General features: G+C 41.9%; 1 long non-coding RNA gene across 1 annotated transcript in view; it reads left to right on the top strand.

The window, feature by feature from the left end:
• LOC134355945 (uncharacterized) overlaps positions 1-17,188 on the top strand; it is a 41,150-nt gene extending 23,962 nt beyond the window's left edge. The window contains exons 2-3 of the long non-coding RNA XR_010020226.1: positions 6,222-6,313; positions 16,930-17,188. This is a non-coding gene — a long non-coding RNA (uncharacterized LOC134355945). The remainder of the gene's footprint in view (positions 1-6,221; positions 6,314-16,929) is intronic.
• Positions 17,189-17,525: the final 337 nt, after the last annotated feature.

Genomic DNA, 17,525 nt, shown 5'->3' with positions numbered 1-17,525 from the left:
TCTTCCCGGACCTCCTGTCCCATGATCCTCTCGTATCCCCTTCTGCCTATCACCTGTCCAGCTCTCGGCTCTATCCCTCCCCCTCCTGTCTTCTCCTATCATTTTGCATCTCCCCCTCCCCCTCAGCTTTCAAATCCCTTACTCACTCTTCCTTCAGTTAGTCCTGACGAAGGGTCTCGGCCTGAAACGTCGACTGCGCCTCTTCCTATAGATGCTGCCTGGCCTGCTGCGTTCACCAGCAACTTTGATGTGTGTTGCTTGAATTTCCAGCATCTGCAGAATTCCTGTTGTTTGGTATAATTATTCGTTACTTTCCCCAAGTAACCAAATTCTTTGTCGGATCACTTAAATATGACATCAGCAATTTGTTAAATAGGATCCAAGTTTGGCTTTGCCTTGGGAGAGAGAGGTTGGTGGAAGAGGGTAGTTGTTCTGTTTGGATGCCTGTGACTAGTGATGTTCCACAGGCAACATACATCAAAGTTGCTGGTGAACGCAGCAGGCCAAGCAGCATCTATAGGAAGAGGCGCAGTCGACGTTTCAGGCCAAGACCCTTCGTCAGGACTAACTCAGGATTGGTTTTGGGACGTTGACTGTAATGTGTGTGAATAACTTAGATGTTAATGTTGGTCATGTGAGCAGTAGTTTCAGAATGACACCATGATCGTTGGAGTAGTTGACAGTGTAGTAGTTGAGGTGATATCAATGTGTTGTTAAAATAGGCACAGAAGGGAATTTTTTTCAAAAATAAAGATAAAAGTGAGGTCATAAATTTTGGGAATGCTGCAGCTTGAATCATGTTCTTTGGAAGACAGAGAGAACTGCTATCTGAGCAACTCCGAAGATCTTTGAGGTGTCAATACAAATCTTTTGGCTTTTATCAGTCAAGAGAAGGAAGGAAATGCTGCAACTCTATAAAACATTGTTCAAACCTCGTTGGAGTATTGTGTGCATTTCTGATTACTAGTCAATAAGAAGGATGAGACATCACTGGAGAGGGTGCAGAGAAGATTCATTAGGATGTTGTTCAGGATGGAACATTTTATCTATGAGGAGAGACTGGAGAGTATTTTAGTTTTTCTCTGGAACAAAGGAGATATGATTAAAACTATGAGGGGTATAGAAAAGTCAGACTCTACGAATCTATGCCCCTTGCAACTTAATATATCCTCATAAGGTAACCAGTTCATAACTTGAGTCACTCCAATGAACATTGTCTGCATGGCTTCGTAAAATAAGACTAAGATTATATACAAGACTCTGGTGCAAGTTCTCCAACATCATGTCCAAATGGAGCAAAATTGCCTACTCTTGAGTATTCCATTCCCATTGCTATAAAGACCAAAATCCTATTTGTGTTCCTGATGACCTGCTGTACCTGCATATTAATTTTCTGTGACTTTATGAATGGACAGTAAGATCTCCTTAGCCATTGGTGGTCAATAGACTCACACAGTTTACCTAATATTCTGCTTTACAGTTTTCTTGTCACTTGCATTGGCAGAAAATTCCTTTAATTTGCTCCCACTCTGTCTGCAGCTCCAGAGCTTCCTCTGCACTTCTGGCCTCATAAGGAAGGCAAAATTAGACCAAACAAAATAAGTTCCTAGCTATTAAGATTAATTATGATATATAATTTTTATGATACATTATAATACATAATTATGATCAATTTTTAAAGTGATTGTTAAAGCTATATTTTGGTATTCTACCATTCTGAATGTGGGTTAACATTGATAGGTTTATCATCATCATTTTATTTGTTTATATTAAACATCAAAATGAAAAGCAAAATCTTAAAGTTAGCTGGTTGTATGAAGAAGTGCCTTTAATGAATCATTCAATCCACAGACTTCCAAATTTCAAAACCTATTTGTACTTTGATACTGCAGGACAAATGTGATCATGAAGCATTCCAAAACTGTCTGCAATGTACTTTAAATAATGCAAAGTAAACACATTTATGAACCCATATTTCAATAAGGATTTCCTTTTGATCCACTATCCAAGGGACTGCTCACCAGCCTAGAAATTATTGGCCAGGATTTTTTTATTAGCAAATCATTGATGCTCTCTGTTATTTATTGTCAAACTTCCTGAAAACATGCTATTATCTTAACATTTTTAGCTTTAAAAATGCAACAACAATTGAAATTGGAAGGCACAGATATTCAGTTTTGTAAAAATTGATTTTCAGTGCCAAAGAGACAGTAAAGAATACACTCACTGGCCACTTTATTGGGTACAATTGTACACCTGTTTATTAAAGCAAATACCATGTTACAGCAGTTCAATGCACAAAAGCATGCAGACATGGCCAAGGGGTTCTGTCATTGTTCAGACTAAGACATCAGAATGGGGAAGAATCGTGATCAAAGTAACTTAGACTGTGGAATGGTTGTTGGTGCTATGTGGGGTAGTTTGAGTGTCTCAGAAACTGCTGATCTCCTAGGATTTCCACCCACAACAGTCTCTAGAGCTTACAGAGAGTGCTGTGAGAAACAAATTAAAGAACATCCAGAGATCAACAGTTTTGAGGGTAAGAACACCTTGATAGTGAGGGAGGCCACAGGAGAATGGCCAGACTGAATTAAGTTGACAGGAAGACGACAGTACTAAGCATGCGTTAAAATAGCGGTGTGAAGAAGAGCATCTCTGAATGCATAACACATCGAGGCTTGAAATAGAGGGGCTATATCAGAAGACATGAACAAAAGGAAAGCCTATTTGATTAACTTGCATTTATTTCAAGTTAATAAAGAGGTGTGATGAGAAAGACAGATCGTAAAGAGAGCTTTTGGTACATTGGCCTTTATTAATCGAAGTATTGAGTATAAGAGCTGGAATGTTATGATGAGGTTATATAAGGCATTGGTGAGGCCGAATCTGGAGTATTGTGTTCAGTTTTGGTCACCAAATTACAGGAAGGATATAAATGAGGTTGAAAGAGTGCAAAGAAGGTTTACAAGGATGCTGCCGGGACTTGAGAAACTCAGTTACAGAGAAAGGTTGAATAGGTTAGGACTTTATTCCCTGGAGTGTGGAAGAATGAGGGGAGATTTGATAGAGGTATATAAAATTATGACGGGTATAGATAGAGTGAATGCAAGCAGGCTTTTTCCACTGAGGCAAGGGGAGAAAAAAACCAGAGGACATGGGTTAAGGGTGAAGGGGGAAAAGTTTAAAGGGAACATTAGGGGGGCTTCTTCACACAGAGAGTGGTGGGAGTATGGAATGAGCTGCCAGATGAGGTGGTAAATGCGGGTTCTTTTTTAACATTTAAGAATAAATTGGACAGATACATGGATGGGAGGTGTATGGAGGGATATTGTCCGTGTGCAGGTCAGTGGGACTAGGCAGAAAATGGTTCGGCACAGCCAAGAAGGGCCAAAAGGCCTGTTACTGTGCTGTAGTTTCTATGGTTTCTATGGTTTCTATGGTTTGGTTGGCTAGGTAGGACTGGAATATTATAGTCACTATATAAACATGACTATGGGAGGGACAGGTCTGGCGGCTTTGTACTCTGGGGTACAGGTTCTATAGGAAAGAAAGAGGCAAAGGAAACTGAGGAGGGTGAGTTGCGTTTTTAATTAAGGACACTGTCACAGTGGTAGTCAGAGATGAAATTACAGAAAGGTACTGTATTCCAGTGAGGCTTTCTGGGAAGATCTGAGAAATAAGAAGGGTTAGATTACATTGTTGGGATTGCATTTAGGCCTCCACAAGTCAATGGGAATTTGAAGAACAAATGCGGAGAGATTTTGGAAGAGTTGTAAATAATAGGGTTTTCATGGTAGGGGTTTTTAACTTTCCTAACATAGACAGGGACTGCCATAGTGTTAGGGCTTAGATGGACTTGAATTTGTTGAGAGCATTCAGGAAGCTTTCCTTTAGTCAACATATAGAGAGCACTACTAGGAAGAGTGAAAAACCTGACCTACTCTTGCTTAATAGGGCAGGGCAAGTGACTGAGGTGAGAATGGAAGAGCACTTTGGGACCAGTGCTCTTTTAGTTTTAAAATAGCTGGGGAAAGGAAGCAAACTGGTCCAGAGATTCAAGTTCTGAACAGGGTCAAGGCAAATTTTGATGCAGTGAGGCATGGACCTGCAAAGGTTGACTGGATTAGATTGCTTGAGCGCAAAATGACTGCAGGCAAGTGGAAGGCTTTTAAGAGTGAGCTAGTGAGAGCTCAAAGTCTTCATGTCCCTGTTAGAGTGAAGGGCAAGCCTGGTAGGAGTTGGGAACCATGCTTGATGAGAGATATTGAAGCCCAAGCCAGGACCAAGGACATATGGGTCAGGAGCAGACAGGTATTATCAAGTGAATCACTGGATCAAAATAGGGGATGCAGAGCTGTATTCAAGGACATAAAGAGGACACGAGATAACTTTTGCAGAGAAGATTAAAGAAAATCTACAGAGATTTTGTAAGTATATTAAGGGAAAAGAAGACCAGGAGAGGGAATAGGGGTCTTCAAACACCAAAGTTTTGATGAAGGCCTGATGAAGTGTCTTAGCCAGAAACACCAGCTCTTTATTCCTCTCCATAGATGCTGCCTGGCCTGCTGAGTTCCTCTAACATTTTTTGCATGTTAGTCATAGGTAGGCAAATCAGAGTAAAAAGCTTTAGTCATGCTGGCTTTCATATCTCAATGTATTAAGTATAGAAGTTGGGAGAACAGGGTGCAACTGTGAGGCCACACTTGGAAAATTGTGTTAAGGTCATTCCTGCTGTGGGAAAGATGTTAGTAAACTTGACGGTGTCCAGAAAAATTTTACCAGGATGCTGTCAGGACTTGAGGGAGCAAAGTATAGAGAGAGGTTTGTCAAACCTTTATTTCTTAAAGTTTTTGAAACTGTTCTTGTAGAGGGGCATGAAATAATGGGCAGCATAGATAGGGAGACTGCACACGGTCTTCTTCCTGGATTTGGGGTATCAAGAACTAGAGGGCATAGGTTTAAGGTGAAAGGGGAAACTGTTAAGAGGAACTTGAGGGGCAACTTTTGTTTTCCAACAAAGGGTGGTGACTGTGTGGAATCAGCTGCTAGAAGAAGTGGTTAAGGTAAGGTACAAGAAAAGACGGTTGGATAGGTACATAGATTGGAAATGTTAAAAGTTAAGAGGCCAAGCAGTGGCAAATAGGAGGAGCTTTAATGAGGAATCATTGACATGGGCCAGCGGGCTTAAGGTCCTCTTTCCATTCTGTGGGATTCTATGACTCTAAAAGTGAAGATTAACTGCTGAGTGAGTCAATGAATTCTGATTGAAAACTTATAAATCCATACAGCGCACTTTGAAACCACATTCTGCTTCAGATGCCCATTGGTTGCCTTCATTACAAAACTGTTCCTGTTTACTTGCTATTTTGACAGAGAAAACCACCTTTGCTGCAGCTCTTTCATGTTTCATTGCTATCAAATATTGGACAAGAATACTTAGAACCATAGAACCATAGAACATTACAGCACAGAAACAGGCCTTATGGCCCTTCTTGGCTGTGCCAAACCATTTTTCTGCCTAGTCCCACTAACCTGCACCTGGACCATATCCCTCCATACACCTCTCATCCATGTACCTGTCCAAGTTTTTCTTAAATGTTAAAAGTGAGCCCGCATTTACCACTTCATCTGGCAGCTCATTCCACACTCCCACCACTCTCTGTGTGAAGAAGCCGCCCCCCCCAACGTTCCCTTTAAACTTTTCTCCCTTCATCCTTAACCCATGTCCTTTGTTTATTTTTTCTCTGCTAGCCTCAGTGGAAAAAGCCTGCTTGCATTCACTCTATCTATACCCATCACAATTTTATATACCTCTATCAAATCTCCCCTCATTCTTCTACGCTCCAGGGAATAAAGTCCTAACCTGTTCAACCTTCCTCTGTAACTGAGTCTCTCAAGTCCCGGCAACATCCTTGTAAACCTTCTCTGCACTCTTTCAACCTTATTAATGTCCTTCCTGTAATTTGGTGACCAAAACTGTACACAATACTCCAAATTCAGCCTCACCAATGCCTTATACAACCTTGCCATAACATTCCAACTCTTATACTCAATACATTGACTTATAAAGGCCAATGTAAGCTCTCTTTATGATCTTATCTACCTGTGACGCTTGATTGGAGTTTATTGGTTGCTAACTTCAAAATGTCCATAGTAATTTCCATTGCTGTTATTTCTGAATCATAAATTAAAATGTTCTCTCATTCTTCCATGTCTAATAGAATACAAACCTAGTTGATGCAATCTCTCCTCATTTGACAGTCCTGCTATTCCGGAGCTCAGTCTAGTGAGCTTTTGTTGTACTCCCTCAACGGTAAGTACATCATTAGGAATTTGTACCAAATGCATTTGCCTCTGTACCCACTACTTCCCCTCTCTTGCTCCTGCACTTTCTGTTGGTTTGTTTTGCTTTAATGGACCTCTCACTAATCTCCCATGTGTGCTTAATTCTCAGAGGAAATTCTAGAGTTCTGCTAGCTCTCCTCGCTCCCCACCCAAATGCAGGGTACAACTTCCTTCAACATAGTATTTCTTATGGAATTTTTCAGTAAATTTAATCCAATCCAAACATCAACTGATGAAAGGCATTTACAGTCGCCTAATCAGCACTCAGAAGCGCTTTATCATGCCTGTAAATGGTACTAATGAGAATTGAGCATTTTGATTTGCAACAGGTTCAAATATAAAAAGTCATGACAGGGCATTGACTGAAGATAGATGCTGGAAATCAGAAATGGTGGTTTCAAATCTGCAGAGCAAATATTTAATAAAAATAGGTTTTGTTCAGTACAGGTGTCACCCAAAGTTTTTAGACCAGGGATATTTCATCAGCTTTCAAAATGGTAGGTGTAATTTAATCTATACAAGTAAATTCATTCCAAAAAACCACAGAGGGGCTCACAATCACTTTACACCTAACTATATGTTTGACTTAACGTTACATTCTTTAACTTACTTCAATGCAAAGTGAAGTCACCTGCAGTGTGAATTATGAAAACAAAGGTAGAGATATTCTGAGATATTTATTACATACACAAGAAATTTTGCAGATGCTATAAATCTTTAGCAACATGCACAATAGCTGGAGGAACGCAGCAAATCAGGCAGCATCTATGGAAAGAAATATGCAGCTGACGTTTTGGGTCATGACTTTCATCTGAATTGGTCTTGTTCTGAAATTTTGACTGTTCATTTCCCTCCATGGGTGTTGTCAGACCTGCCAAGTTCCTCCAGCTTTTTGTGTGTGTTGCTTCTTCTATGCAGATAATGTGAATGCATAGAGGAGACTGTACCCAGTTGGGCAATGTTTGCCACCATTTGGACCACATTGAATCGGTTCGTGCAAAGTTATGCTTGGGTATGGGATTACAGTTCATGGTGCAATTCAGCTCATTTGCTGCTGATGTCCCACAGTGCTTCATGGATGCCTAATTCTGAACTGCCAGATCTGTTCTGATGATTGAACAGTACATTACATGGTGGCCAAGGCATCCCAGGAATGTGCAACAGCCTTCATTATATGAACAGCTCACTGCCTGCACAGCAGTCCAAGAGTGGAGTGAAGGAATGCTTTCAGAGCCTCATCTGCGCTGGTAGAGCACTGTGGTAGGGGATTAGAGAAAATATCAAAGAATTGTAGTGGTTTGTTGCAGCTTCCCAGTCTTCCTATTAGGGTGGAATATATTTATAACAACCTGACAGATGACTGAGGAGGAGGAAAGAAGGTAGTAACTTGAGCAGCCCCTTTCGGGATAAATATTCCATTAGCAACTGTGATGCCAGTAGATACGACTTTTATTCAACAAGTGTCCCACACCTTGATATCTCTGTTTTGCTGATTAACGAAACCTCTTCCAGACCTCAATGTAAAAATAAAAGTGATCTTGGTCTAAGTTATTTTCTCTGGATGTTTTCAATGGCTTCAAGTTCCCCTGGCCCCGATTATCTTGATGGATTTCCAGTCCCTATACACCTCCATCCCCAGTCAGGAGGGCTTTAAAGCTCTTTGCTTTTTTTCTGGAGAACAGACTCAACCAGTTCCCCTCCACCACCACTCTCCTCTGTCTGGCAGAACTGGTCCTCACCCTCAATAATTTCTCCTTCGGCTCCTTCCACTACCTTCAAACCAAAAGTGTACCCATGGGTACTGGTATGGGTCCCAGCTATGCCTGCTTTTTTGTCAGCTTCATGGAATAGCCCATGTTCCAAGCCTACACTGGAATCTTTCCCCAACTCTTCCTATGCTACATCAATGACCGCATTGGTGTTGCTTCCTGTACCCATGCTGAGTGCATCAATTTCATCAACTTTGCCAACTACCAGTCTGCCCTCAAATTTACTTAATCCATTTCTGACACCTCCTTCCTCTTTCTCGATCTCTTTGTCTCCATCTCTGGAGACAGACTATCTGTTGATATCTTTCATAATCCCACCAATTCTCACAGATACTTGGACTATACCTCCTCCCACCCTGTCACTTGTAAAAATGCCATCATTCCCAGTTCTTTCATATCCACTGCTTCTGCTCTCAAGATGAGGCTTGTCATTCCAGAACTACTGAGATATCTTCCTTCTTCAAAGAAAGGGGCTTCCCTTCCTCTACCATCAATGCTGCCCTCACCCGCATCTCTTCCATTTAGCACATGTCTGCCCTCACCCCATCCTCCCGCCCGCCACACCAGGGATAGGATTCTTTTTGTCCTTACCGGCCACCCCACTAGTATTCATGTCCAGCGCATAATTCTCCACAGCTTCCATCATCTCCATCAAACACATCTTTCCCTCCCTCCACTTATTGCATTCTACTCCCTATGTGACTCCCATGTCCACTCGTCCCTTCCACCGATCTTCCTGGTATTAACTTCGCAAGTGGAACAAGTACCACACCTGCCCCTACAACTCCTCCCTCACTACCATTCAGGGCCCCAAACAGTCTTTCCAGGTGAAGTGACACTTCAAATGGGAGTTTGCTGGGGGTCATCTATTGTATCCTGTGGTCCTGCTGTGGCCTCCTGTATATTGGTGAGACCCGACGTAGATTGGGAGACACCTTCATCTGCCAGAAAAATCAGGGTCTCCCGGCACCCACCCATTTCTATTATATTTCTCATTCCCATTCCGACATGTCAGTCCATGGCCTACTCTACTGCTGCGAAGAGGCCACACACAGGTTGGAGAAGCAACCCCCTATATTCCATCTGGATAGCCCCCAACCTGATGAAATGAACATCGTCTTCTGGTAGTTGCACCCACCCACCCACCCCCACTTCACCATTCTCCATTCCTGTTTCCTTCTCTCACCTTATCTCCTTTCCTCATCACCTCCCTCTGGTGTTCTTTCTCCTTCCTTTTCTTCTATGGTCTTCTATCCTCTCCCATCAGATTTTCCCTTTCTCTAGCCCTTTATCTCCTTCATCAATCAACTTCCCAGCTCTTTACGTCACCCCCTCCCCTCTCCTGATTTCACCTATCACCTACTACCTTGTACTTCTTCCTCCCCTCCACCCGACCTTCTTTCTTTGACTTCTCTTTTTTTCCCCAGTCCTGATGAAAGGTCTCAGCCCTAAACACCGGCTGTTTACTTCTTTCCGTATACGCTGCCTGGCCTGCTGAGTTCCTCCAGCATTTTGTGTGCTCCGCTTTGGACTTCCAGCATCTGCAGAATTTCTTGTGACAGCTGTACTGTTAGTCTGGTTGGGGGAGAAAGCTGTGGTGATGCCCTACCACATCCTTTGCGCATTGTAGCCATGGTGGCAGTAGTATATTTCGTCCTCCACCCTGCAGTGGTATTAGTATGTTAGCTGGCTGCCGTTTCTGCTCTGGAACCAACCAACGTGTCTGTGTATATATACACACACAAATACACAGCTTATATACCTGGGGCTGAGGAGAGGAGTGGCTGATGTGGTGGGTGGGTCAATGGGTGGAGGTGTTGATCAGCAAACTGGCTAGGTGAGATGTTGCAAAACATTTCTATCCTGCAAAGAATGTTATTGAAACAATGCAAAAAGCTTTGTGATATGCTAAAGGTGCAATACTCCTTTACATTGGGCCTGTTGTGACTGTGACTGAAGTCACCAGAGAGACACTGAAGCTGGTGATATAGAAGACTTTATTCAGCACAACAAGTAAGAATTGTTCTGGAGACACTCTCAACGGAGGCTCACAGACCCAAAAGTACATCACATTTTACACTCTTAAGTTCAAAGGTAACAATAGGTGATTCATTACAATTTCAATAGTTACAATGACACTTCAATATTTTGGGTTACTGTTTCCTTTGAATTACATTTCTACAGTTGGGACACTTTTGAAAGTTCAAACACCTTTGTCACAAAACAATTCCTGGAAATAGTCTGAAAGCTTCTGAATACATAGAGCCAGACACACAAAATTAATAAACACAACAAAGTCTGCAGATGCTGGAAATCCAGAGCAACACACAAAAAATGCAGGAGGAACTCAGCAGGCCAGGCAGCATTTATGGAAACGAATTAACAGTTGACGTTTCAGACTGAGACCCTTCTTCTGGACTGGAAAAGAAGGGGGAAGATGCCAGAATAAAAAAGGGGTGGGTGGGGAAGGAGGCTAGCTAGAAGGTGATAGATGAAAGCAGGTGGGTTGGAAAGATAAAGGGCTGGAGAGGAAGGAATCTGATAGGAGAGGAGAGTGGACCATGGAAGAAAGGGAAGGAGGAGGTGGTGGGCAGGTGAGTAGAGGTATGAAGCCAGAGTGCAGAATAGAAGAAGAGTGCAAGAGGCGAGAATTTTTTTTTACCAGAAGGAGAAATCGATATTCATGCCATTAGGTTGGAGGCTACCCAGACGGAATATAAAGTGTTGCTCCTCCACCCTGAGGGTGGCCTCCTCTTGGCACAAGAGGAGGCTGCGGAACGACATCTTGGAATGGGAATTAAAATATTTGGCCAGGGAGCATAGGTGCTCAATAAACTGGTCTGCTAATTTATGATGCATCTCACCAATGTAGAGGAGACTGCATTAGAAGCACCGGACACAATAGACAACTGTAGCAGATTTGTAGGAGTGGTGTTGCCTCACCTGAAAGGATTCTTTGAGCTCCAAATCAATGTTGTCAGGGCTCTCTCTGAGTACATAGAAGACATTTCCTGTACTTATGATCATATTTAATATGATAAGTAACAACATCAGTCTGGTCTACAGCTTGAATTCAAGTCATAATGGTACAATAACTTGGGCAATGTTGCTTGGTTTGATACAGACCAACTAACATCACCCCTTTTTACTTGTTTTACTTGTGCGAATGCAAACATCTCAGTCACCATTCTACCAACCATATCTCTTAATCTGTGGGCTCTTAACTTTAGTTTACTGCTTGCAATTTACAATAAAAACTGAAGACTAATTCTGAACTTATTTACTTCCCGAACTTATTTACATTTACAATAAGAAATGGAGATTTGTGTTTGTTTGAATTAATATCTGCTATATTCACATTATTCCAGAGTACTTCCTAACAGCCTTAGTAATTTTTTTCAGTGTTTTTCCCTATGAAAATCTCACCTGCATGCTCAGTGGTAGAACTTGTATGTGACCTTGCTGTCTAGTGAATTGAAATCAGTGTTACCATTTGTGCTGATTGCAGCCCATACATAGTGTGTTCCATTAACCTTTAAGTTACATGCAACACTTTTATCTAACTTGACGTCAACAAGTCATAGAGTCATAAAGTAATACCTTGTGGAAACCAGCCCCACCTGCCACTGAGCACTTACCCACACTACTTTCCAGCACTTGACCTATATACTTGGGTGTCATGGCATTGTAAATGTCCATCTAAATTCTCTTTAAATGTTATGGGAGCATCGGCATCATTGACCCTTTCAGGAAGTCTTTTCCAGATTGTAGCCACTGTTTGGACTTGTGAAATTGGGTTATGGTTTGCCTTTAGTATTATTTGTTTTTCTCCCCCCTTCTAGCCAGAATACAGTACACTGTGTTGCGTTGCCTAGTGGTGGAAGGTGGGGTTAGTTGGTGGTACTTGTTTATACTCACTGTAACTGGATGTGGATTGAGGAAGTCACATTCAATAGTTTCAGGTTTGCCCCAGACCCACACTCAGCAATGCTTGTCTTATTGATGGCATGTACTCAGTACACACAGCGGAGGCCACATCTTCCAGTTGTGCTTATTCTCATTAAAGTTAAGTTATAAGACCATAAAACCATAAGACTTAGAAGCAGATTAGGCTCGTCAGCTCATCTAGCCTACTCCACCCATTTACTCAACCGCACTCTCCTGCCTTCTCCTCATAATCCTAAGACAATAAGACCATAAAATATAGGAGCAGAATTAGGCCATTTGGCCCATTGAGCCTGCTCCGTCGTTTCATCATGGCTGATCCATTTCCCTCTCAACCTTAATCTTCTGTCTTCTCCCCATAACCCTTCATGCCCTGAGTAATCAAGAATCTATCAGTTTGTGCTTTAAAAATACCCAATATCATGATCTCAGTAGTCACCTGTGGCAACAAATTCCACAAACTCGCCACTCTCTAGCTAAAGAAATTCCTCCTCTTCTTCATTGTAAATGGACATTCCTCTACTCTGAGGATGTACCCTCTGATCCTAGGCTCCCCAGCATAGGAAACATCGTCCTCACATCCACCCTATCAAGGCATTTCAACATTTAATAGGTTTCAATGAGATTCAACTCATTCATCTGAATTCCTGTAAGTAGAGGCCCAAAGCCATCAAATTCTCCTCATATGATAAGTCTTTCAATCATGGAATCATTTTTGTGAAACTCCTTTGAACAAAATCCAATGTTAGCACATCTATTTTTAGATAAGGTATGCAAAACTGCTCACAATATTCCAAGTGAGGCCTCTCCAGTGCTTTATAAAGTCTCAACATTAAATCTTTGCTTTTATATTCTAGAGCTCTTGAGATAATTCCTAACATTACATTTGTCAGTCTGCAAATCAACCATTAGGGTATCCTGCACAAGGACTCCCAAGGCCATTTGCACCTCAGATTTTTGAATTTTCTCTCCATTTAAGAAATAGTTTAGGTTTTTACTTCTGCCAAAGTGCATGACTATTCATTTCTCGACACTGTACTCCATTTGCCACTTATTTGGCCTATTCTCCTATTCCGTCTAAGTCCTTTTGTAGCCTCTCTGCATCCTCAACACTACCTGCCCCTCCACCTATCTTCTTATCATCCACAAAGCCATCCATTCCATCATCCAATTTATTGACATATACTGTAAAAGGCGGTTCCAACACAACCCTTGTGGAACATCACAAGTCACCGGCAGACAACCAGAAAAGGCCCTCTTTATTCCCACCCTTTGCCTCCTACCAATCAGCCAACACCCTATCTATTTTAGTGTCTTTCCTGTAATACCTTGGGCTCTTAACTTGTTAAGCAGCCTCATGTGTGTCACCTTGTCAAAGATCTTCTGAAAATCCAAGTACACAACATCCACCAATTCTCCTTTGTCTATCCTGCTTGTTATTTCTTCAAAAAATTCCAACAGATTTTTCAGGCGAGATTTTCCCTTAAGGAAACTATGCCAAATATGGTCTATTTAATCATGGCCTTCCAAGTACCCTGAAACCACATCCTTAACAATCAACTCCAAAATATTCACAAACAATGAGGTCAGATTCACTGCCCTATAATTTCCTTTCTTCTGCCTCATTCCCTTCTTGAAGTGTGCAATTTTCCGGCCCTCTGGGACCATGCCAGAATTTACTGATTCTTGAAAGAACATTACTAATGTCTCAACAATCTCTACACCCACCCCTTTAAAAACTTTGGGATGTAAACCATCTGGTCCAGGAGATTTATCTAACTTCAGCCCCCTGACACCCTTGAACTCCCGGCATGCTGCTAGTGTCTTCCCCAGTGAAGAATAATGCAAAATATTTATACACTTAGTCCGCCATTTCCTTGTCCTCAAATACTACATCTCTGGCATTATTTTCCCACAGTCCGATATCTACTCTCATCTTTCCTTTACTCTTTATATATCTGAAAAAACTTATGATCTCCTCTTTAACATTATTGGCAAGCTTACCTTTCATATTCTATCTTTCCCCTCTTTATGACTTTTTAATTGGCCCCTGTTGATTTTTAAAAGCTTCCCAATGCTCTAACTTCCCAGTAATTTTTGCTCCATTACAGCCGTGGTCCCCAACCTCCGGGTCACGAAGCATGCAGGGGTGCATTTCCTTAGGTGCTGCCTGGCACGTAATTAATTAGCTTGTTTATTTCGGCTTTATTCTTAAAGATGTGCTGGGTGCGTCCTGGCTACGGCTGCATCCCTGCATGCTTCGCAGCCCAGTATCGGTCCGCGACCCGGAGGTTGGTGACCACTGCATTACACTATGTGCCCTTTCTTTAGCTTTTATGTCGGCTTTGATTTCCCTTGTCAGTCACAGTCACATCATCCTGTCTTTAGAATACTTAGACTATAAGACCATAAAACCATAAGATATAGGAGTAGAAGTAGGCCATTTGGCCTATCGAGTCTGCCCCTCCATTCAATCATGGGCTGATCCAATTTTTCCAGTTATCCCCACTCCCCTGCTTTAACCCCGTACCCTTTGATGCCCTGGCTAATCAAGAACCTGTCTATCTCTGTCTTAAATACACCCAATGCCTTGGCCTCCACAGCCGCACATGGCAACAAATTCCACAGATTTATCACCCTCTGACTAAAGTAATTTTTCTGCATCACTGCTTTAAATGGACATCCTTCAATCCTGAAGTCGTGTCCTCTTGTCCTTGACTCCCCTACCATGGGAAATAACTTTGCCATATCTAATCTGCTCAGGACTTTTAACATTCGGAATGTTACTATGAGAACCCCCCTCATTCTCCTGAACTCCAGGGAATACAGCCCAAGAGCTACCAGAAGTTCCTCATTTAGTAACCCTTTCATTCCTGGAATCATTCTCATGAATCTTCTCTGAACCCTCTCCAATGTCAGTATATCCTTTCTAAAGTAAGGAGCCCAAAACTGCATGCAATAATCCAAGTGTGGTCTCATGAGTGCCTTATAGATCCTCAACATCACATCCCTGCTCTTTTATTCTATAGAAATGAATGCCAACATTGCATTCGCCTTCTTCACCACCGACTCAACCTGGAGGTTAAACTTTAGGGTATCCTGCACAAGGAATCCCAAGTCTCTTTGCATCTCTGCATTTTGAATTCTTTAAATAATAGTCTGTCATTTATTTCTTCCACCAACATGCATGACTGTACACTTTCCAACATTGTATTTCATTTGCCACTTCTTTGCCCATTCCCCTAAACTATCTAAGTCTCTCTGCAGGCTCTCTGTTTCCTCAACACTACCTGCTCCTCCACTTATCTTTGTATCATCGGCAAATTTAGCCACAAATCCGTTAATAGCATAGTCCAAATCATTGACATACATTGTAAAAAGCAGTGGTCCCAACACTGACCCCTGTGGAACTCCACTGCTAACTGGCAGCCATCCAGAATAGGATCCCTTTATTCCCACTCTCTGTTTTCTGCTGATCAGCCAACGCTCCACCCATGCTAGTAAACTTCCTTGTAGTTCCATGGGCTCTTATCTTGCTAAGAAGCCTCATGTGTGGCACCTTGTCAAAGGTCTTCTGAAAATCCAAGTATAGAACATCGACTACATCTCCTTTGTCTATCCTGCTTGTAATTTCTTCAAAAATTTACAGTAGGTTAGTCAGGCAGGATTTTCCTTTCAGGAAACCTTTAGCCTATCTTGTCATGTGCTTCCAGGTACTCTGTAATCTCATCCCTAACAATTGATTCCAGCAACTTCCCACCACTGATGTCAGGCTAACAGGTCTATAGTTCCCTTTCTGCTGCCTCCCTCCCTTCTTAAATAGCGGAGTAGCATTTGCAATTTTCCAGTCATCCAGTACAATGCTAGAATCTATCGATTCTTGAAAGATCATTGTTAATGCCTTTTGTAGGATTTTCTGTTCAAGAGAACTGGTGTCTCTATAACAGGCCATGATGGAAATATCAATATATTCTCCACCACTCAGCTATAGAAGTTTGACAAGGTTTCAGATGTCATGCAAAATCTTCACAAACGTCTAAGGAAGTAGAGGTGCTTCCACGCTTTCTTTGTAATTGCACTTACAGTACATGCAGGGTCCGGGACAAATCTTCTGAAATGATAACAGAGAGGATTTTAAAGTTGTTGACCTTCTCCACCTCTGATTCCCCGAGGACTACTGCATCATGATACTCCAGTTTTTTCCCTCCAGAAGTCAATAATCAGCTCCCTGATCTTTCTGACATTGAGTGACAGGTAGTTGTTATGGCAACACTCAGCCAGGTTTTCAATCTCCTTCCTTCCCGAAGGTCACTTTCAGCCTGTGATTAGTCTCGGATCCAGAGGAGAATGATCCCGGAAATGAAAGAGTTAACATATGAAGAGTGTTTGATGTCTCTGTGCCTGTACTTGCTGGAGTTTAAAAGAATGAGTGGGGAGTGGGTTACTCATGGAAAGCTAACGAACATTCAAATGCCTAGATAGAGTGGACGTTGAGAGAATGTTTCTAATAGTGGGAGAGTTTTGAACCAGAGACACAGCCTCAGATAGGCTACCCACTTGGAAGAGAGATGAGGAGAACTTTCTTTAGCTAGAGAGTGGAGAACCTGTGGAAATAATTGGCACATTCGGTTGTGGAGGCCACGTCAATTGGGTATATCTAAAACAGAGTTTGATAGGTTCTTGATTAGTACTGGTGCCAAATGTTATACGAAGAAGTAAAAGACTTACTAAAAGCTTTTTTAAGTATATAAAGGATAAAAGAGAGTTGAGGATAGATATAGGACTAATAAAAATGATGCTGGAGATATTGTAATGAGAGACACAGAGAAGGCAGAGGAACTGAATGCGTATTTTGCATCTGTCTTCACAGTGGAAGATATCTGCAGTATGTCGGACATTCAAGGGTGTCAGGGAAGTGAAGTATGTGCCGTGAAAATTACGACTGAGAAGGTGCTCAGGAAGCTTAATGGTCTGAGATTGGATAAATCTCCTGGATCTGATGAAATGCACCACTGGGTTCTGAAGGAAGTAGCTGGAAAGATTGCACAGTCCAGGGTTGTATATGGTGACATTTGCAGTGTGTACTTTGATAATAAATTTGCTTTGAACTTTGAACCTTCTGGAATAAAGGCAAAACAGGTCAAAAGGAGTCCATCTGATATATTCAGCATGATCTTTCATTCCATCATCACTCAACAATTTCATGAACAATGTCTTGTTCTTTTCATGTTTTCCTTTCACTGCCAGCACAAAAGGCACTGGATAAATTTAACAAGTCAGACAGTGCCGACTGAGGGAAATGGGTTCATTTTAGTCCTGGGGAAGGGTCTCAATCGTAAGTGTCAGCACTCCATTTCCCTCCATTGATGCTGCCTGAGTCATTGAGTTCCTCCAATGCCTGTGTTACTCCAGTGTTTCTGTTTTCAGTTTTTACAAGGAACATTTTCCTGCTCTGGAATTTCACAC

This window comes from Mobula hypostoma, chromosome 13, assembly GCF_963921235.1.
Source record: "Mobula hypostoma chromosome 13, sMobHyp1.1, whole genome shotgun sequence".
NCBI lineage: Eukaryota > Metazoa > Chordata > Chondrichthyes > Myliobatiformes > Myliobatidae > Mobula > Mobula hypostoma.
The sequence above is the reverse complement of the archived record's forward strand: the minus strand, read 5'-3'. Positions and strand labels throughout refer to the sequence as shown.